This window comes from Oryctolagus cuniculus, chromosome 11 (genome assembly GCF_051225735.1).
Source record: "Oryctolagus cuniculus isolate XC-2025 breed Fujian yellow rabbit chromosome 11, ASM5122573v1, whole genome shotgun sequence".
Lineage (NCBI taxonomy): Eukaryota > Metazoa > Chordata > Mammalia > Lagomorpha > Leporidae > Oryctolagus > Oryctolagus cuniculus.
Genome location: NC_142877.1, coordinates 35,065,106 through 35,087,155, shown reverse-complemented (window position 1 = coordinate 35,087,155; position 22,050 = coordinate 35,065,106). Strand labels below are relative to the sequence as shown.

Genomic DNA, 22,050 nt, shown 5'->3' with positions numbered 1-22,050 from the left:
TTCCACACTGATTCTGTGCTTGTCCATGTGATTTACTTTGGTCAATGAGACAAGAGCAAATGGGGCCTAACCAGATTTGAAAAGTGCTGGTATAGGGGATTCCAATTCAATCCCATGAAGGTGGCATGTACCAATGCCATCTCACTAGTCCAAGTGATCAATTTCAGTTCACAGTTGATCATAATGAAAGGACTAAAAGTCAAAGGGATCACATAAACAAGTCTAGTACATGCTAATACTAACCGATAGAATAAATAAAGGGGAGAGTGATCCAACATGGGAAGCGAGATACACAGCAGACTCATAGAATGGCAGATGTCCTAAACAGCACTCTGGCCTCAGAATCAGCCCTAAAGGCATTCGGATACGGCTGAAAAGCCCATGAGAGTATTGAGTATTTCAGGCATGGAAAGCCAAGACACTCTGGAAAAAAAAAAAAAAGCCCTAAATGGAAGATCTCTGTGAGTGAGATCCCAGTGGAAAGAACAGGTCTTCAAAGAAGGAGGTACCTTTCTCTGAAGGGAGGAGAGAACCTCCACTTTGACTATGACCTTGTCTAAACAAGATAAGAGTCAGAGAACTCAAAAGGCTTCCATAGCCTTGGAAAATCATGACGGGAGCATAGGGAGATTACTGATGCCATAAACAAGAGTGTCAATTTGTAAAGTCAACAACAGAAGTCACTGTGCACTTATTCCTCATGTAGGATCTCTGTCCTTAATGTGCTGTACATTGGGATTTAATGCTATAACAAGTACTCAAACAGTGTATTTCACTTTGTGTTTCTATGGGGGTGCAAACTGTTGAAATCTTTACTTAATGTATACTAAACTGATCTTCTGTATATATAGAAAATTGAAAATGAATCTTGATATGAATGGAAGGGGAGAGAGAGCAGGAAAGGGGAGGGTTGCGGGTGGGAGGGAAGTCATCGGGGGGGAAGGGGGAAGCCAATGTAGTCCATAAGCTGTACTTTGGAAATCTATATTCGTTAAATAAAAGTTAAAAAAAAAAAGTGCTGGTATAATGGGGCTTGCTTTCTCTCGGTGTTTTGAGGAACTCTGTAACTCCCACCACATCCATATGCCAACACTTTGGGCTAGCTTGTTGGACGATGATGGACACATGGTCCAATTGCCCTTGATGCCCCAAGTAGATCAACACAAACCACCAGATATGGGAGAGCACACACTGTAGACCAACCAGACCCCAGCCAAGCTATTAGCTGATTGAAGAACCAAAGAGCTAGCTCACAGACTCATAAGCAATCAGAAGTGGGTGCTGTGCTTCTATAAAGTTTTGCAGTGGTTTGTTAAACAACAAAAATATTTGTCCCAGGGCCTACCAGATGTCACTGGTACCTGGATGGAATATGTATCCACTCCTCCCTCCACTCAACTGTCTTCCTTCCTAGAGGGGTATAGAAGGGTTCAGACATTGATGTGTCACCAATGAAATCTCAGTTGTCTTTGTGTCACTTTATATTTGTTGCAAATTTTCAAACATATCTTATATTTTTATTGCCTTTTTGAAATTATGGTCGGTATTAGATTCACCACTAAATACTGTTACTTAAGGCTTTAATGTAAAAAAAGATTACATTTTATCATATCATATTTTTAAAAGAAATACCTTGGTGTCACTGTGCACTTACTCCTCATGTAGGATCTCTGTCCTTAATGTGCTGTACATTGAGGCTTAATGCTATAACGAGTACTCAAACAGTATATTTCACTTTGTGTTTCTATGGGGGTGCAAACTGTTGAAATCTTTACTTAATGTATACTAAACTGATCTTCTGTAAAAAAAAAAAAAAAGAAATTAGCAATTCCCAACTTGACTCTCGCTGGGATTAAACATGACAATAGGTCTGATCTGATTTCATCATCATTTAAAAAATCATCTATTATTTTTCACTTTATGTTTCTGTGTGGGAGCAAACTGTTGAAATCTTTACTTAATGTATACTAAACTGATCTTCTGTATATATAGAAAATTGAAAATGAATCTTGATATGAATGGAAGGGGAGAGAGAGCAGGAAAGGGGAGGGTTGCGGGTGGGAGGGATGTTATGGGGGGGAAGCCATTGTAATCCATAAGCCGTACTTTGGAAATTTATATTCATTAAATAAAAGTTAAAAAAAAGAAAAGAAATACCTTGGTAACTTTAATAAACTGATTTCCTGTGTAATTCTATTTATACATTTAAAAAAATCCCTCTGAAATGGGATCCATCACTTTTACCATATCACCAGTGGAATCCATGGGAAAAACAGAAAGCTAAACTACCATGGATTCTCTTTGGCTCAACAACCTTGGTTGTTATACTTAGAGCAGCTCACTTGCCCAAGGTTGTTTCTCAAAATGTTGACAGAGCTTATGGAGACATCCACAGGAAAGAGTGGTGGTAAAATAACCAGGGAAACCTGTAGTCATTTCTGATCCTGACAAATGGTAGAACCATCAAGAATTCTATAACTTTATTAGGCAAGTGGAAGCAAACTCAAATGCCTGCAGGGCTGAAAAGGTAATACAAAAATATGTGGCTGGACCAGGAATACAAAGACAAGAAATTATAGGCTCTGTAGCAAATTAGAGGAAAGATCTTGCTTCAAGGTATTCAGATGAAAGACTTTACAAATCCAGTACTAGCCACAAAAAAAAAAAGTTTCTGGATAGTATTAAGTCTATGGGTCAGATGTTGCCTGTCTATGGATTGGGAACAAGGCAGAGGAACTGGACATCTGGTCAACTTTCATCCCTGAACAGGTTCTGCCATCAAACAAGTAAGTGACCTTTTTTAGGGCAGTCACATTTCTTATGTCCTAGTTTTTACATCTGCAAAGTGATTATGGTTTCTTTGTCATCTTCCATTCCATTCCAGAGCTGTCATGAAGATAAAAAATTAGATCATAGTAGGGAAGCAATTTGGAAAAAAGAATCAAGTGTCATTAAACAGATGGAGGTTTCACAATGCAACTGTTTGCTGAGTGATCTCATAAAACTCAAGGCTGTCTATATAGGTCATGACTCTTTCAAGTCACCAATCTTTCAAATCCAAGAGAAGCACCTCAAAAGTAATGAAGAGGACATTGCCTACTTCAATGAGAAGCCAGTTCTGACCCATTCAGCCAGAAATGTTAGGTAGAGTTGGGAAGAAACAGCATATAAAAGGGTTTATATGTGAGTTCCCAGCCCTAATCTGGAGGGACTGATCTCCAACTTAATAATACACGAAAAGCTTCACTCGGGAAACCAAACTTGAAAACATGCTCAAATAAAACAAAAGAAGTAAAAACTAGACTTCTGTAAGAGTACAGCACGAAGAGATTAAGCAAGAGGAATTAATGAATGAAAACATGATCTTAAACCTTAATTTGCTGCCCAGGAAGCAAGATCTTGTGACCTAAAAGCATCCAATGGGCCCAGTTCTGCCTTCCTATGGTCTGTGTACCTTCTTGCAGTCATTCCATCATTCAATTATAGGCCAACCCTTCATGTTTATCTTCTCATTGGGCTTTATACTGGTTATTTTGGTGATTTATGGAAAGATAGGTTCTAGTGGTGGAAGCAGAGGCAGGAGGCTCTCTATTTTTCTCTTTCTTAGCAACCTCCTTCCATGACCACTACCACAACGTCTACTGCCCAGCTGAGTCTAGGTTTACATGTTATGGTTAGATGGCTCAAAGGATCATACAGATACCTTTTCCCACTGGGTCACATATGTTCTTATAACGTTCACAAGGGCTACAGCCTAAGTAGCTATAGGAGCATCTAGAAGCATGAATCTTAAGCTTGACGGTAAATTCACCACCACTTTATGCCAAGTTCCTTGGTTTGGCTCTAATCTTTGAATCTTTCAGCCTACAGAGAACATAGGTGTCCCATCTCGCTAGTATGTCTGTGTACATAATATGGTCATCCTGAGGCAAAAGGAGGCAGAGGACGAAGGACTTGGACCAGAAGACAGAGCTATCATTCATTTTTATCCCTGTGGGCCATTCAGATTTCATGAAGTCACTTTCTCTCACTATAGCCTGGAGCTATATGTGCCCTTGGTCTTGAAATCTGGAAGACAAACGGAAAGATGATGGGAAAGCATATTTGTATTATTCAGAACAAGGTCCGGTTTATTTCTAGTGCTGAGCCAAAGGTATAGAGTAGAGGGGAATGAAAGTCCCTGAGTTCATGGAAGACTTTGCCTCTACTCAAATGCCATCTCTCAGAGAAGGCTTAGCTCACCACGCTTTCCAAATCTTCATTCTACCCCATTGGGGTTATCACTATATCCCCCTGGCCTACAATACTTCATTCATAACATTCTGCATCCATTGCTTCCAAATTTTCTGTCTTGTGCAGGCCAATTCTCCAATCAGGAAATCTCGGTCTGTTAGAAGAGATGGATGCAGGAATGGATGACAAGGCTGTACAGAGCAGTGGAAAGAACACTGCGATGTGAGCCAGAAGCCCTGGTTGCAGGGTTCATTCTGTGATGCTGGTGAGTTATTTGCTCCTAGGTTTAATCATTTGCCATTTTTTTAAAGTGTAATTTGAATGTCTGTGCCAGGCCTCCAAATCCATGATTTTAAATGAGAGAACAGAAAAGAAGGCCAATATGAGGCATCAGTATATTTTTCCAAGGGCAGTTGGTGCTCTGATCCAGGGAAGAAAACAAGAAATTGCAGGGACTAGTGGAAAGAGGCCAAGCCGTTCTTTGCACCTTGGGGGAAGAGGAGGAGCAATGGAAACCGCTTTGTCCTTTGCATGGGGAGGAGGGGGCCAACTTTTCCTCTCTGGTATCCTTCTAGAGTTGTTGGTTTGAACTGTAGAAGGAGGAAAGGGGTTATGCTATCATTTGGTGAGATTTTAAGTTTTGATAGTCTTTGGGGAACAAGATTATAAAAACTGGAGATTGAGCCATTTTTGCAGGAGACAAAGCATAACAAAAGAGTCTGTTGACTCCTCCAACCCAGAGCCTTGTCTTCATTTTGTGGACACTTAATCTTTCAAATTCATTCTAATGAAAAATAGCACCACTATTACTGAAGATAGGTTATGAGTAGCTACTTCTATCCAATGGCCCCAGACAGCTCTTCTTTCCAAGTATCCAGCTACTGATTTGATAAGGTTGACAACAGAAAAAACACCCCAACCTCACCAGTGAACCTCTAAGAGTGATGTGAACCCTTGAAGGAGTGACTAAGATCTCTTGTACAGTGGTTTTCAGACTGTAGTACACATCAGAATGAATAGAGTACAGGTTACTGGGCCCATTCTAGAGTTTTCAAATTTACTAGGTCTGGAGTAGGGCCTGAGAATTGCATGTATAACTAACTCTGAGCTGATGGTGATGCTGCTGGTTGGTTTGAAAAGCAGTGTTGTAATGTAATAAATCATGGATTATGGAAGGTCAGTGCCATTTCACTTGGATTTTTTTTTTTTTTTTTTGACAGGCAGAGTGGACAGCGAGAGAGAGAGACAGAGAGAAAGGTCTTCCTTTTCCATTGGTTCACCCTCCAATGGCCGCCACGGCCGGCACGCTGCAGCCGTGCACCCTGCTGATCTGAAGGCAGGAGCCAGGTGCTTCTCCTGGTCTCCCATTGGGTGCAGGGGCCCAAGCACTTGGGCCATCCTCCACTGCCTTCCCAGGCCATAGCAGAGAGCTGGCCTGGAAGAGGGGCAACTGGGAAAGAATCTGGTGCCCTGACCGGGACTAGAACCGGTGTGCCGGCGCCACTAGGTGGAGGATTAGCCTATTGAGCCACGGCGCCAGCCTCACTTGAAGTCTTAAATCTGATCTCAAGTCCTCCATCTTATTTGCTGTTAGAAGGAGGAGGAAGCATTTTCTCCTTTACAAAGACTCAACAATTCCTACCTTCTTCTGTAAAATGAAGACTTCCACTCTGGAAATTCCAGAGCTAGGAAGATTGATTTCATGATCCACTCTGCTCCTTCCTTTATTTGTCCCTTCCACTCCCATCTTAAGTGCTCTGTGATATAGGAAATAGACCATGAGCAAGCACATTCAACTTCCTATTTGGCTTTTTCTTGAGGATTAACTTTCCCATAGCAAGCACATATTTTCTGTTCCTATAAACTTGAAGGCTGAGTTGGGCTCAGTCTCCAGGAGGAATGGGAAAGGAAGGGAGGGCCAGTCCTCTGATTTTTCTCATCATCCTGTGTGACTAGATGTATTTCTGATGCCTCTATCCTTTGGTTATAAGGTCCTTTGGTGGTCCTTAGAATAAGACAAGGAAGGAGTAAGGGAGTCAGATAGTCTGACTCTGGCTGCTGCTTGCAACCATATATTTTCAATCCAGATGTAATGAAACACATATTTTAATTACAACCCCTTGTCCATGTATCAAGTAATTCATGGGAGGAGAAGTGATAATTACCATCTTAGAATCCTTAGTGATGTCTTAACCAAATGATATTCTGTGTGAAATAAAAACAACTACTCAGGAGGTTGCTATAGGAATTAAATACAAAACCAGCTACAATGGACAGTAATATAGTAACAAGGTCTTATCAGATGCTCAAAATACAGTATGGGTTTAAAAAAATTTTCCTAGCAAGTTGCCTTGTTCTGTGGGCCTACATTTTCAGGAATTATCTCAAAGCAGAATTTAAGGTCATTGCTGAATAATACAGATTTCTTCGGTTTTCATAAAAGTAGGGGCTAATTTTTACAGTTCATATAACTTGGCTATACAGGTTTCGTATTACTGGTTTATGAATAAGGCTGAAATTATTGGCAATAAGGTGATACATACATGAATCTTACACCACGGGCTGACTTAAAGAATAAACCTTGAGTTGTACCTCTCTGCTTATACAATCACAATTCAAAACGTTTCTGGGAAAAATGGAATTAAATGAGTTTATCTTTGTGCAAAAGTATTTTGAAACCCACACATAGTTTTTCATAATATGCATTTCCAAATACTTTTAAAGATTCCTTGTATATTGTGTTCACATATGAAGACATATGCACAATGATATTTATTTATTTATTTATTTTAACAAGGAACCTACCCTCCTCTCAACAAAACCCTTAACACAAAGCTGAATACAAAATTAAGCCAACAGATGTGGCTTCAGTAATGGTTCACTAAATAGCCCGAAGCAAATTCCTTTTTCATAAGCTAAAGAATAGCAGGAAATTCTACATATCATCTCTTTTAACTTCTCAAGGGCCATTAAAATCCAAGGTATTAAGCAAGAGGGGACAAGTGTTTAGTTGAATGACAACTGAGCCTCTTTGGGTATCCAAATGTTATCCCGAGAATCTTGAGGCCATTCCCAAAGCAGAGATACTAATCAAAGACAATTTTAATCCTCCCTTAAAAGAAAAAAATCAAAGACTTTTGCACATTTTCCCCATTTATCATGCATGGTGTTCATGCTAAAAAATGACACGATACTAAGACCTGTTGATTCTTTAAGCAAACAACATAATAAAAAGGAAAAGAACCATATGGCCTTCCCATAACCAGCAGCAAAGAGAACTGGAATATGGCATGGCAAATGGTGGATAGTAAAATGTAGCAACCATCCTTTCCTCTCTCAGGGGAGTGGAGTAACAGTACTTCACAAACATTAGGTGCTTTAGGTCTCATGATAGCCACTTGGTATATTCATGGCCCATATTGCTTTATTTTTACAGATGTGAGAGCTGAGGCCCAGTTTAGGTTAGGTAAGTTGTTCAGGGTCATTCAACTGAGGTGGCAGAGTGGTACACAGTCATCTGACTCTCAGTCCTGCACTCAGTGAACTCCGCTGGGCACTTAGTTCCCCGGCCACCCATATCACCATAGCTCACTGGACTTTTTAGTCCAGACGACTGAGCTCTTTGGGTTTTGCTCTGTCATGCTCTACATACCAGGAGCATACACTCTATTATAGGATTTGAATGGACTGCATACAAATCATGGGGCATTCATGGGGTAGTGGAGAAATATGGACTTTGCAATCAGAAGAACAAGAGTTGAAGCTTTCTTAAGGTTACCATGGAAATTAAATGGGATAACACACACCAGCTGTCTAGGAAAGCATACAGAGGCATTCAGGTACTTTTTTTGTGGTTATTAAGTGAAGTATCTGTATTCTCCTCTGGAGAAAGTAGTGTACAGAATAACTGACCAGTGGTTTTAGATGTTTCATGAGAAGGAATGGGAGAAAAGATGCAAAATTCAGTATTTAGTTGATGATGTGGCTTTTTCTTAAAGCCAAATGGAAGTAATTTGCTACATCATGACCAAGTTTATTTTTCTCTCCTAGGAAAGAAGATGCTGGCTATTTGAAAGGAAAAGTTAAAGATGGCTGTCTCTGGAGGACACTTTCGAGGAAGCCAAATTAATATGGAAAGCTTGTGAACACCATGCCAATCCTAACAGAGCATCAGCAAATACGTGACCCTGAGGACAATTGTTAACTGCAGCCAAAAATATATCCCCTGGTGACTATGAGTATGTATCTCAATAGATATATGGACAATGACAGCAAAAATATCCTTACCATTCCAGTTAACAGCAAAGAATTTTAAATATATTTTTATTTATGCTAAATAGCTTAGTTTTCATATAAAACTGACTTAAATTGCTCTTAGGCAATGGCTTTTGGTCTCTAAATATAAACCTGATTTCAGCAATGCTTTTCTTGAGAATCTTCTGTTCTTTCATTAGCATGTTCACCTCTGACTCAAAGGTGATGAAATAACAAGTTGGAATAATAAATTATTTGCCATGGTTTGACATGTAGTTGGAATGGACCAAAGTATCTCACTAGGACATAAGTTTATTCCAACATTTAGGATGAATTTACATGCAGATCTATAAAACAGTTCCTGTACTGTTCTGATCATAATATTGGATCAAGAAATGGCAGGACTATTTACAGTGATAGAATTCTTTTCTCTGCATAGGAGTAGCTGGTATCCCCATTTACTCAAACATTTCCTGCATACCTGGTATACAACAGGCACTGTTTTAAATACTGAGGATCCAGAGGTGGTTGAGATATTGCCCTTGTTCTCAAGGGCTTCCTTGGACTATTGAGGAAGACAAATGTAGGCAGTTACAAAGCAAAGTGACAAATCTTACAAGAGAGATAGGAGCATTGCTCATTGATAAAATGTGAAGTTTTAAAAGTAGGTTTTAATGGATTAAGACTTGTTTCTTCTTGATCATGAGTCTTTAAACCTTTTTTAATGACAAAGAGTTTTCAGAAGAGGGAAGTTGACTTGAGAGGTACTGTCCCTCAAAGAAAACTGCATCTTCTCATTTGGTCACCTTTTTCTTACATTACTCCATGAATTTTAGAGTTGAGTATAAGTTTTCTGGCCCAGGAGGTCCCAGGTTTCTTAAAGTTTTACTTCTCCCCAGAGAGTGATGGGATATCATCAATACAGGTAGAAGTTAGAACACACTTGGGTATTAGAACTTAGATATCTACACAAGGAGAGTTTAGTGAAATCCTAACTGATTGCCATGTAAATTGAGATAAATTTACACAAAAGTTTAGCTTAGATATGCACTTAATTCTTTAATGGCTAAGGCTGGTTCTTTATGTATGTATGTATTTATGATGTAGCAATCTTTGAATACTGACCACTTAGTAGAAATCTTCAATCTATTGTACATTTTTAATAGAGTATAGTTCTGTGTTCTAACTTGGGTTAACATCTTAGACTCTAAAGGAATGCTTGAATAACTAAAAGGAATATTTGAAACATGTCTTCTAAAATAATAATAGATCAGAGGGAGATGTTCAACACAATCCATTGAGGGCAGAAGCATGGCTATTTTACTTACTGCTAAATCTTCAATAACGAGTATAGTGTTTTGCTGGTACATGGCAGAGTCTCAAAAATAACTTTGCTGAGTGAACTAATTAATGAAGAGTGCCGTAATATGTTTCAGGACTACCTGGACAGTCATCTTAGAATTTTTAAAAAGCAGATTTGCTCAGCAATTGGCCAGGCATAAATCAGGAACAGTATTTTGATTTCTAGTGAAGTTTCCTAATGAATCAAGTTACAATGGATTTTCCCACTAAAATAAAATATTCACTCAACAGGACTACCACTAGTATTTTTCCCAGCAATCTTTCTAGCATTTTTTTCCTTCTACTTTCTGTTTATTGATGGTAAAGTCACAATGTGATTTATCTATAAGCCAGCTGTCAGATCAACCTTGGGCTAACTGCAGGAAAATTTGAAAAATTCACTGTTCTACAATTTGTACAAAAGATGAATATAAATAAAAGAGATCAACTGCTTAGACTGAGACTCTCCATGGAAAGGGAGCTCTGTCCAGCTTGCAGGACTCTCAGAACTCAATTGAGAATTCTCTAAAACAGGAATGAGGCAGGAGTGCAGGGCTGAACTCTGGCCTCAGGGGGGCACCTAAGAGGCTTTCATTTTCTTCCATGCTGCTATCAGTAAAGGACAGAAACCATTGAATCAAGCCTGCAGGCATGGAAAGTCTCTACCAAATTGAAAATCTGTGACTAGTGTCATTTGAGTAAAAGAAGTGATGAGGTAGCTGGGACCAGATGGTCATTTTGTAGAACCTGTCACTCTGGAGGAAAATAACCTTGCTCTTTAAATATAAAAATGGACCATGTTGGAAGACAAGACAAGGTGAGTCAGCAGAAAGTGCAAACGGTCTCAGTTTAAAACACAAGAAATTGTTGTGTAATAGAAATCAAATTAGATCAACAACATCAGCAAAGTAGGGGATCAAAAATATTTTTCCATAACCAAATAAAGCAATCCATGGACCCAGCACAGCTGTCACTCACTGTCAAGCCTGAACAGGCAACATAATTCACTTCGACTGAGTTTCTCTAGAACAACTGCTAAGCATTTAAGAGGAAACACTAATCCTTAAACAGGATTTCCCCCTATCTCTTTTTGGGGACACAGATTTGTTTTTACCAATCAGTTAACCACAGCTGAGGGTAACAGTTTGTGAGTTAGCAATAAGGAAGTCAGTTAGGATCTCCTCTTGTGCTATCATACTTTACCATTGTGGAGAGATGCTGCAATGTGTAGTAGTTGTAATAGCAAAGGAAATGTGTCTTTTCTGGGAAATGTAAACTTAATGGACTTGTAATATGAATTTAATTAATAAATATTGTGTCACAGTTGTTAATCTCTGAACCTTAACTTAATTCCTATAGGCTTGAATCTTCCCCTTCAGCTGGCCCCATGTCCTTACAGCTTTCTTTTTATGAGATTAGTTTTTGAACCGACTACCAGTATCCTGTGGTGTAGATGCTATAGAAATTGCACACTTAAAGTATACAACAGCTCTTAGATTCTATCAAAGTTTCTGTTTTCTCTTTTCTGAGTGACAGAGGAAAACAGTGAGGAAATGGCAGATAACAAATTGCTTTAAGTTGAGTATAGGAGATACCAAACAGAGATCTAAAGAGGAATTTAAAGAAATGGTTATTTGGGTGGAACAAAATAAATATCTAGGCAGGTTGTAGGGATTGTATACGCCAAACAGTTATAAATCAGATTGAAAAGGTCAGGAGAAACCCAAAGCAGAGATGACTCAGAACAGAGCTTTTAGGGAAAAGCAAGGATTTCTTAAGTCTGATTAGGAAAGCTTCAGAAATATGACATTAAAGCAATTTGGGGAGGGGGGGAAGGACTGGGGATAAAAGAGACGATGGATGTATTAATCTTAAGATGTGGTGGGAGGGGGAGCCTGGTTTAGTTATTGTAGAATTATAAAGGAAATGGCAGCTGCAACTGTCAGTCACCAGGCCCAGGCACATGGCCAGGCGTTTCCACCACTGATTTCATTGACTGCTGCGTGGAAGGGAGAGCGAGCAACATTAGTTCACTTTTGTCTTTCTGCAGATGAAGAAACTGAGTTCAACAGTGGTTACATGACTTATTTAAAACACAACATGATTCCAAAATAGGAGATTACAAACAATTGCTTCAAAGATAAAAAAACTAGGGCCCCTGTTTGCTGAATAGCATTCTTGCCATCGTGTCTTGTTGCCCAAATGAGGAGAAGAGGCATTGCAGAAAATCACATGCGTTCTCTGTCCCTCATTTGACAAACCTGAAAAATGTAGAAGAGCAAGAGGTAGCACAGGATCTAGTTCCAAGCTTAGTCTCTGGATTCAGACTAATTGCATAAGACCTGGTTCTACTCTATGACAAGTTACTAGCCTTGATCTACCTTATATACCTTATCTGTATGTAGGAAATCGTAATAGTAATAGTAACCTGATAGTAATTGTAATTACCTGATAGTAATTATTACTAATAGTAACCTGACCACATGGAGGTTATGAGGATTAGTGAACGAGCATAGGTAAGGTACTTTCTCCCCCCACCCCACCCCGGTCTATTCTGATTAATCATGTCTTTGGGTATCTCTGTCTTTCTAACTTGGAGCTATGTCTTCCTAATGGTATTTAACATCATGACCAAGGTTTGTGTTGTTCAAGGAGAAATTAGAAGCTTTTTGGACTTTTACATGTTTAAGGGGAAGTACTTAAGATTCTGGAGAAGGAAATTAAATAGAAAGACTGGATATTTTTGTTATAGCAACAACAGTAACTCTGAAGAGCTTATTGTGTAGCTGAGGGTCTCTGGAATTTTCTGAGTTTTTTCCTGTTGTAAGGCTAATTTCTTTACAGCTTTTCCATTCACACCTCCCATTTCCTCAATGTGCTGTCACATCTTCTCCCTTCCTCTTACCTGATGTTTAGAGGCCTTTGGGGACTCAGTTTACTAATCCTGACCTCCTCCTAAAGCATCAAATGTCACAACTCTCCTGTTTCTCCTGGGACGTCAGCTCGGAAATCAGAAAGTTACCCTAGGACATGTCTTTTTTTAGTGTTTTGATGAAGAACAAATGAGGTTACACTCTTGATACTTCACAGCCACAGTGAAATAGCAATAAATCCTAAGTCTGCAACTGCTTCTTCTTCCTTTCCAGGAAGTCATCGACTACTTTGGTTTAGCAGTTCCATCGGTACTTGTAATCTTGAATTTCCGCTGGCAAGAGTAGTAAACACTAGGTTACAATGGAAATAGGTATAGTCCAGATTTCAAATAGCCCTTGGAGGGTAATCAGCAAGCATCAGCAAGGTTGCTATATAAAGAAATTTGACTCGCTGCCCACCTCCCTCACTCCAGATTTTCTGAATTTTCTCACATCACCCCCCCCCCATTCTTAGTCAATTTTTTTGCTGCCTGAGACATGCTCAGAAGATCTGATGTCTTTTTTCATCCAACCAGTGTATTTGAGAATGCAGAATACTCAGAGAGAGTACAAGAGAGTGTTCTGCATCACATTGATCAGGTAAGTATACCTTCTGTGACTTCTCATCACCAGATTCCTGACCTGTTTTCAATCTCAGGTACTCATCTTGAATAATTTGTTCTAGTTAGTGGTGGAAAGTTGAAACTTACAATTAACTCTGGGCAGGCCTTACATGTTCATCTGCGTATGTGCATCTTGAAGAGTGAGCTTAAAAGATTCTTCAGTGATGAGTGATATTTTTTAAATTAGTGATCTCTCACAACATTATTTTTCTCCTCTCAATTTCTGGAAGAACATAAATTAAATCCACTGTGTCAACAGCAATTTCTGGATATTAAAGAAGACCTGGCTACTTTGTTATATCAGTTTCTGCTCAGAAATCAATTTTAGAAGATAAAGTACCAAATTCTCAGTTTTGCATTTAAAGCCTTCCACAGAAGGCTCCAATTCTGGTATAGCAACCCCTTTGCCCCCCAAAATATACATGCAAGTTTACAATTCCACTCAGATGGATGGGCTCTTTCAGGGTTTGCTGACCATAGCATGGAACTTGCCCAACTTGCAGTTCTGCTTATGCTGTAACTTCTACTTAGCAGACTTCTTCAGCCTCTCTCCAATCTTCAAAAGAAGCTCAAGTTCGACCTGTTCTCTCAGATCAGATCTGCAACACTGCTGTCCTCTGAATTTACATTCCTTCATGTTAGTCACATTCACTGGACATTTACTAATATGTCCCCTCACATATTTTCTTCCACCATTTTATTGCATTTTAGTTCTAGTAATGTTTACTGACTTTAAACTTTTTTAAAGGTTGCTAGATGTTAAACTCATTGAGGTCAAAGGCCATATAACTATGAGGCCTGATATCCCCTCCATGGGAGTTCATTTATGTATCTGGTGTTGACCGATTGATTGGTATCTTCTTATCAGGTTAGTCGCTGCCGACAAGGGATGACATTGCAGAAACAAATCCAGCGCTGAAGCTGAAAACATGGATTTTCCTAGCTTGGTAGAATTGCAAAACAGTTCCATAACACAAGAAACATTGTTTATTCAGAGTGCATCATCTAAAAATCAGTTTCATTTATTTTTCTTCTTTCTAGTCTCCTCTCTCAATATCTTTCTTGAATTATTTCTCCCATTTAATGCTCAAGACCTACAGGTTCTGCTGAAGGCCTGCTGTTACGCAGCTTCCAGGTGGGACTGGAACAAACATCAATCTTCCAGTTGATAACCCTGACACTGAGGGCAATCATTTAGAGCTCAGGAATATCTTTAGACAAGCTAACTAAGGGACAGTTTATGTTGTGTTTGCATATGTGTGATTGTGCATGTCTAACAGAGTGAAAATAAAAGGTTTCATTTTTCAGAGATTTTACCATAGAACAGCTCAGAAGACTGTAAGTTGTTTTGTTATCTGAATGCCAAAATAGTAACACAGAAAATTCCAGGTACCATCAGAGGGGCTGCATGAATGATACCTGGTTCATCCTTTTGTCTATCTGCTCATACCTCTTCTCACTGCACTGCCCTGGATTTTTAAAATTCTTAAAATAACACATCTTAGATTCCTTTTTATGAAGTGTGTCAACAATGTACATGTTAAATTCATGAATCAGTGATGTTTTTCTTTAATTTGTCAGTAAGCTCGTTCAGAATTAGCCCTATCATCCCGCATTTTGCTTCTCCCTCCCAGTCCTGTGCCCTTCGCAGCTTCACTGCAGTCCTCTACCTCTTCCTCCTATCCCCAGTCTTCCACTAGCAAACAAACTCAGCAGTAATTACCAATGTCCAAGCACGTAATTCCAGCTGCATTAGGCTTTTCTTTTGACGCAACTACGCAGAGAGCTGTCTGGATATGCAGCATGAAGATAAAAACATTTTTAATGATTCCTGTCCATAACTCCCTTCCTCCCATAACTGAAACAAGTTGTTTATTTTGCCTGAAGATTTTAGAGTTATAAACTTCTTTCATGCAGGTATAGACTGATGAATAAATGTCCACCCAAATAATTTTTACATCCATACAGAACAAATATATATATATTATATACAATACACACACACACATATATATAAATGCATGGTTAACCATAAAAAGGAAAAACACTATGTAATAAATAGATAGCTTGAGATGGAAAAACCTTCTGTATGTGAACAAGATGTTTTAGAATCTTTAGTATACAGATGATTGGAGTTATGCCTAATTAAACACAATCCAAGATCTTATTTTGAGTCTTTTAAAGGGATCATGGTAGCATTTTTTAATATGCTGTACATATTCTTACATATGACAGTTATTCTTTTTGCCAGCTACTTAAATAGTACAGTTTTGATCCCAGCCATTTCATGACAATTTGATCTGTCTAAATCAAAGAGAAATATTGCTGTGATGATTTTTGCTCACTCAGAGGCTCCAAACCTCAGAGTAGAAAATGGCCAAAGTATTTATCATCACCTCAGCAAAACCCTGCAGTGCTATAATAGAAATTGCAGTAGATCTTTAGGTTGGAACCCGGTTTCATTCTAACACCCTGGATCTCTCATCTGCCGTGTCCTGAAGGACACAGTTGGATTGTCCTGTGGTAGACCAGTCTTAATGTTATCAAAACAAAAAAGAAACTACTGACCATTAATAACCAACAACTACAGGAAATACTTCTACTAACTCTGAATTCACAGCAAGAGATGTTAAATAATACACACTATAGGACTGTAATAGTCCTCGAAGATGTATTTTTGTGAATGTGTGCTCGTGGTAATGTTGATTCTTATTAATTCAGTTAATCCTAAATGTTCATAAAATATAAATATTTAGAAAGATATCACTTCTATAAACAGTTTTGCCATCTTCATATATACCCCACTCATGCCCACCCAAGATCTGTAGATTGATTTACTCTGTTAAAAACAAAAACAAACAAAAATGTATATATCTTGCTAGAGACTTAACACATATTATTTTTAAAAGTGTTTATTTCCTACCGAAGAGGGGCAGAGGGCAACACAGAGGGTTTCCACCAGCAGACTTTTTTTTTTGATGGTATGCAGGAGGTGAACAGGAGAGCAGGCAATTGTCTTAAGTCTTTGTGGACAGGATTTATTTTTTCTTCCCTTTTCTCTTTGAACCTACTATGCCTGCTCTATTAATGGTCCCTGTAAGATCAGGGTCTCAGAGAGACGATTTGACCTCCAACCCTGGCACATCCAGTCCCCGCCAGGCGTCTGCCGCAGGTAGATGCCGCTCTGCGGCCGGACTGCTGTCTGTGGTGCTGAAAGGTCGCCGGCGCCAGCACGGGGCCCCGGTACTGCTCTCCAGGGTGCTGAGCACCGGCCGCCGCAGTCCCCGGGGCGAGCCCACCGCGCCAGCCCTCCGCAGAGCCCTCCCACTCGGCACGACCCGCCCGCCTCCCGCCAGCCTGCAGTTGACGTGGAGCAGGCGGCATAAATCAAGTCCGCGGGGCATGGAGGCTGCTGCCGCTGCCACAGCTCCGCTTGCCCGGGGCGAGAACTCGTTCTTTCTCCTTTGGCCTCCCCAGCGCCCCACACCTTGCCTCCTCCTTAATTCTTCCCAAGAGAATTAGAACAACATGATGGCTTTTTGTTTTGATTCGTTTTTTTTTTTTTTTTTTTTTTTTTTTTTTTTTTTGGTCCACAGAAAGAAAAACAAACCCCTACTCCCTACCCCCTAGCCTGCTAAACATCTCCGAAAACTGCATCGCAAAATGGAAGAGACAGAGTCCCACGACTGTTGCAGAGGAGTAACTTATTCGGTATGTATCCTTGTTCTTCCTCCTCATCGCTCCACCTGCACTATCTCCATTCATCCCTTCCCCAAGCAGCTCACCTCGAAAATACTTTATAAAGCCCCAGAAGGGAGTCTAGCCAGACGTGCATACCCGGAATACCGCACCCTAAGTGTACAAACACTTGCATTTGCCCAAGCTCACTTGCTCTGCCCAGCTGTGGGGTCCCTTTGGGGTACACAGACATCTAGAGCCAGAACCTCGAGCTGGGGAGGGTCCCCTTACCTTGGCTTCTCCAGAGGGTGGTGTTCGCCGGGGCCCCTGCAGGTTGCAAGCGTGGAGGAGCCGCCAAGCAGGGAGGGAAGGAAAGACAGCGCCTGACCTCGGCGAGGTTTCGTCTTCAATGCAACGTGAGCTCTGCCCTCATCAAAGATGGCCGTCCCTTTGACGTCAGCAGCTTTTAATAGCCGGCTCGGGAGGGGCGGGGAGGAAGTATGCTGGCGAGGGGCGGGGTGAGTGGGGGGAATGGAGAGCAGGGAGGGTCGAATGAGGGAGGGGGCGCGTGGTGGCCGGGGAGGAGCGAGGGGGGCGGAGGCGCGTGAAGGGAGGGGACGAGTCTCGAGGTGCCCAGAGCTTGACTCAGCTCCGTGTGCGCTTCACTACAAATCTTTGCATTTTAGCGTTCTATAAACACCCGAACAGAGAGGTTTTAGGACTCCATTTTAACACCCGGTCTTGGGCAAACACATTTACCTTGCCACTGGCTCCCTGATGTCCTTTGTTGTGTGTGCCTATGAATGTTAATATACGTACATCTATAGATCACATATACATAATTTACTCCAGCTGAATTGAGTCACACGCGAAGAGAGGAAGGCAGAGGCGGTGGTGGGAACGGTGAGGGAGGGGGAAATTTCAACTACGGTTTGTGCCCCTAACCACCAGAAAAGGGTCCGAAGGGACATCCCTGTCAACCCTCCCCAGCTCCATATATGGCTAGGCTACGTGGGTTGCTATTTTTTATGAGTGATTTCTTCATTTTATCCGAGCTGCAACGAGGGCTAGGAGTTTGCATTCATGTGGTCAGTTGGGAAGAGAGACTCACACACTTTATTTTAAAGTACGTCAGAGCTATTACCACGGAGAGTATCCGCTGAGTCCGGAAGGGTCGTTAACCAAACCAGCAGGGGGTTGCTAGGACTCCAGGCTAGGAGTTGAGAGCTGTTGGCCAGGGTAACATTGATGACGCTGTTTTCAGCGGAATTTGCAGTCTGAGCCTGGGGTTTTGCGTTGGGTATTTTAGGAAAAGTCCGCACAGGCACGTAGGCGCCTCCTAGATCGGTCCAGACATCCAGGGAGAAGGTGGCGGGTTTGCGTTCAAGCATGGTTAGGACGCGATAAAACGCTGGTGCTTCGCTCAGTGAGCAAAGCCTGGGCACCACGACAGGCTGGCTCGGGGCTCTCTGATGTTCAAATCAGGGCATGAGTGAGGAAGGTGTCTTGTGCAAGTCATATGAGAAATTAGAAATAATAATAAAAAAGCAATAATCCTAGCTACCCCCACCCCACCCTGTTGTCGTGCAGGAGGCGCCCAGGGAGGCAGTGGTGGCGGTGATGGGGGTGGCGTGCAAATAGCTCTGCCTTGGAGCCTCTCGGATGATTCACAGGTGTTGGGGAGGCTGTCGCGGGGCTCTCTGCGGGGAGGGCAGGCTGCTGGGCGCGTAGGAGGTGGGGGACCTCGTCTGAGGAACTGTTTGTACTTTTCTGGGGAGGATGCAATTAGAAGTCGTGCCTCGCAGTGTTAAAACTTGATGGCCTCTTTTGGGCTATGGAAGATCCTTGTCTCCTTCAGACGTAGAGAAAACCATTTAGAACTGGCTCCGGAAAAACAATATACAGACAAGTACGGACACACACACACGCACCCACACACGCACCTTGCTGGCTGAGGGCCAAGCTTCAGCAATAATAAGCCTTTTAATTGCATGTGATTGCGGGAAGTGGTGATGGGGGAGGAAAGACCCGTTGTAAAGGGACTGTGCTCAGGAGGGAAGGAGCTGCTAGAGTTTAATGCAGGTTGCCTTTAATTGAAATCAGTGGAAGTCATTGTTTCTAAAAGACTCCCTGATCCAGAGTATTTTGAAATATTAATGTTTGCAATAATAATAGCGTCTGGATTTTTATTAAAGCTGGATTCCTAAAATAATAGTGCTTGGATTTTTATTAAAGCTGGATTCCTAAAATAAAGGCATGTGGCTGAAATTTGTTTACTTAAATATTTATTAAACATTCAAGGTTCCTGTAAAGAAAAAAAGCTGCGTGGTCCTCAGATACTTACTTGCCAATAAATCTCTCCCAATTATGGTTCATATTTTCATTATAAAAAGCAAGTTGGAATAGAGTGGGGAAAGCAGTGAGAATGTAGTGGTCTTGAAAAATCCTTCAGAGTCAAAATTTTTTCCAAAATGTGACGTTTTGGAAAAAAAAAAGGGCAGCATGCAGAAGTTTGTAGAAAAATAAACAAGAAGGCCCGCAGTGGGGAGAAACAAAATGTATGTAGGGCTCTCTGATGAGAAATCATTCAGGCAGAAAGTTTGTGAAAGAATGGAGGAGGCGGGGGATTTTCCAGATTAAAAAAAAAAAAAAAAGTAAGTACGTCAGTGAGGAAGCTCATCCTGCAGGCAAAAGCTGTGTGGCAGCCACAGGGGAGGACTGGCTTTGTAGCCGGGGTTTTCAGCTGCTGATGCCTCACACCAACATCTCTAAAAACTGCAGATGAGAGGAGAGAGTCAAACTGATTCACTGGGCTTACAAGGTTAGCTGACAGCATTTCCATTGCCATGTGCTTGCTTTGAAGACAGTGCTGCTTAAAAGGTTCTTCATTTTGCTTTGGGGGAAAAAAGGTTAACAGTCTAATCTGACAGATAGAAGTCTAGTCAGGTTGACCAGATGGCCCTAATGTATTTTGAATATGATAATGAGATGTTTCCTCTAGTGTTTTCTCATTCTTTGATTAAAACAAAAGAAAAACAAATAAACAGATGAATAAAAAATAAAATCCATAGTCATCCTTGCCAGTAGGGAACCAGATTTATGTCAGTCAGGGTTCACGAAGGGAAGGCTTGAACCCTACACTAAGGAAGATAAAGGAAACTTTGTTCCCAAATGAATCAGCTGTTTGTGGGTTATTTCTACAAGAACCAGCATATTGGGTAACTAACGCTTAGGAATTCATTTGATGAGCAATGAGAAAATTACCTGCTCTGTTGGATAGATATTTACACTGTGCTAATTCAATCTCTGAAAGCTTATTTTCTGGTACACCATGCCCTAAAGTATTCTGGTTTGTAATAGCTCCAGGTTCAAGATATTTAGCTTATATTTCTGACGGAAGGCACAACACTCATGATTGACTCAATAATTATAATTTAATAATGAATAATAAGAGTTTTTATAAAGTACCATATGACTTTTATAAAGTCAACTTGGAAGTTGTTTAGAACTAGCCTCACTCAGAAGCCTGCAGGGACAGGCCTAGAATCTTGTGACAATGTTTGAAAACTTTGTGAGGGCACGAGGCTTGGGCACAGGAATATATCATTAGACACATCAACTGTCTGCCTTCCTTGGTCTGTTTTCCAAATTGTTTATTTGCTTCTTTCTCTTGATATATTCTTCCACCCTTACCCCAGACCCACCCCATTTACCCCATGGTGAATTAGTAGAACTTATTAAGCTCTAGGTCTAAACTCCCCAGGCTGTAGGGAGTTTAGATGTGGCCTCTGAGGTAGGAACATAGCTTCCAAGATATAGAAAGAGAATCAGGAATATTAACTGTTTCTGGGTTGCCATGTTGAAAAAATGAGGCTGCACACTCAGAATCTTAAAAACACTTTTTCCCCCGCTAAGAACAGCATTGTGGGAAGGAAGGAGAAGAGGGTTTAGCTGCCAGATGCTGTTCCTTTATACATCATAATTGGACTTTTGTCTTAGAAGACTGCATCCTGGGACACTCTCAATATTGATACCTGCCAGTGGTCAGGTAGGAAAGAAGAGTTTTGTGACCACAGGGATAGAGGGAAGGAGAAAATGATAGTGAAATTTAAAAAGGCTATTTGAAAGAGACCATGGTATTTCTTTAGTTAACCTTTAAGGAATTCCATTCAGTTTGTAACCCGTCTGTACCTTCGTCATCTCATAGGTAAAACACAGCAGTAATTATATCCTACTCACAATAATATTCTGAAACACTTAGAATCACATCTAGCACCATGATTATTGGTTAAATATAATACATCATCATTTGAGGTAATTTTATTTCTGTAAGAATGTGTAACTCTTATACTATAGAAGCTTGATTTCTTCATTGACCCCTAGCTTGCTATGCATCACTTAATTGTTCTGGGCCTTTATTTCTTTGTAGTAACTAATTAATTTATTCAATATCTTATACCTGCCATTGCTTGGCACTGGGATATATTGAGATCTAAGTAAAAGGAGAGGGAATTATAGATGAGACATTAAATAACCTGATCAAGGACACAGCTAATAAATGAAAGAGCTAGGATTTGAACTACAGGGCCTAAGCTCATAATCACTGTGTTTTGGCATAGGATTCTCCAATTCCATCAGACTCACTTCCTCCCTCTGCAGCAAGGGTTTTTGTCTCAACATATTGAGGTTTGTGTATGATTTTTCTCATCAGTGGTTTCAGGGTTACATTTACTAGAGAGATAAGTCTATGAATCACTGGTTTGGTTGAGTGAGTCGCAAGGTTGGTTGGGGTGAATTACAAGGGAAGGAGCTAGGCTGTTCATCTGGTGTAAACAGAAGCAACATGGTTGAAGGAAGAGAGTGTAATACAATCAAGGAAAATATTCAGAGATCGATGCCTAATAAGTGTCTTCAGTAAGACTCAGGGTACAACATGTGCTCAAAATATAGCTGAGAGGGTCAACCAGAGGTTATAGCATAACAATGGGGGCCGATGGTTTTGAGTGGGA

At 40.6% G+C, this 22,050-nt stretch overlaps 1 protein-coding gene across 2 annotated transcripts in view; it reads right to left on the bottom strand.

Annotated features, from left to right (window-relative positions):
• The window catches only part of SNAP25 (synaptosome associated protein 25), a 95,923-nt gene extending 78,434 nt beyond the window's left edge, over positions 1 to 17,489 (bottom strand). For both annotated transcript variants that reach the window (XM_002710974.5, XM_002710973.6), the window contains exon 1: positions 17,333 to 17,489. The gene's annotated coding sequence lies outside the window, so the exon portion shown is untranslated. The remainder of the gene's footprint in view (positions 1 to 17,332) is intronic.
• Positions 17,490 to 22,050: the final 4,561 nt, after the last annotated feature.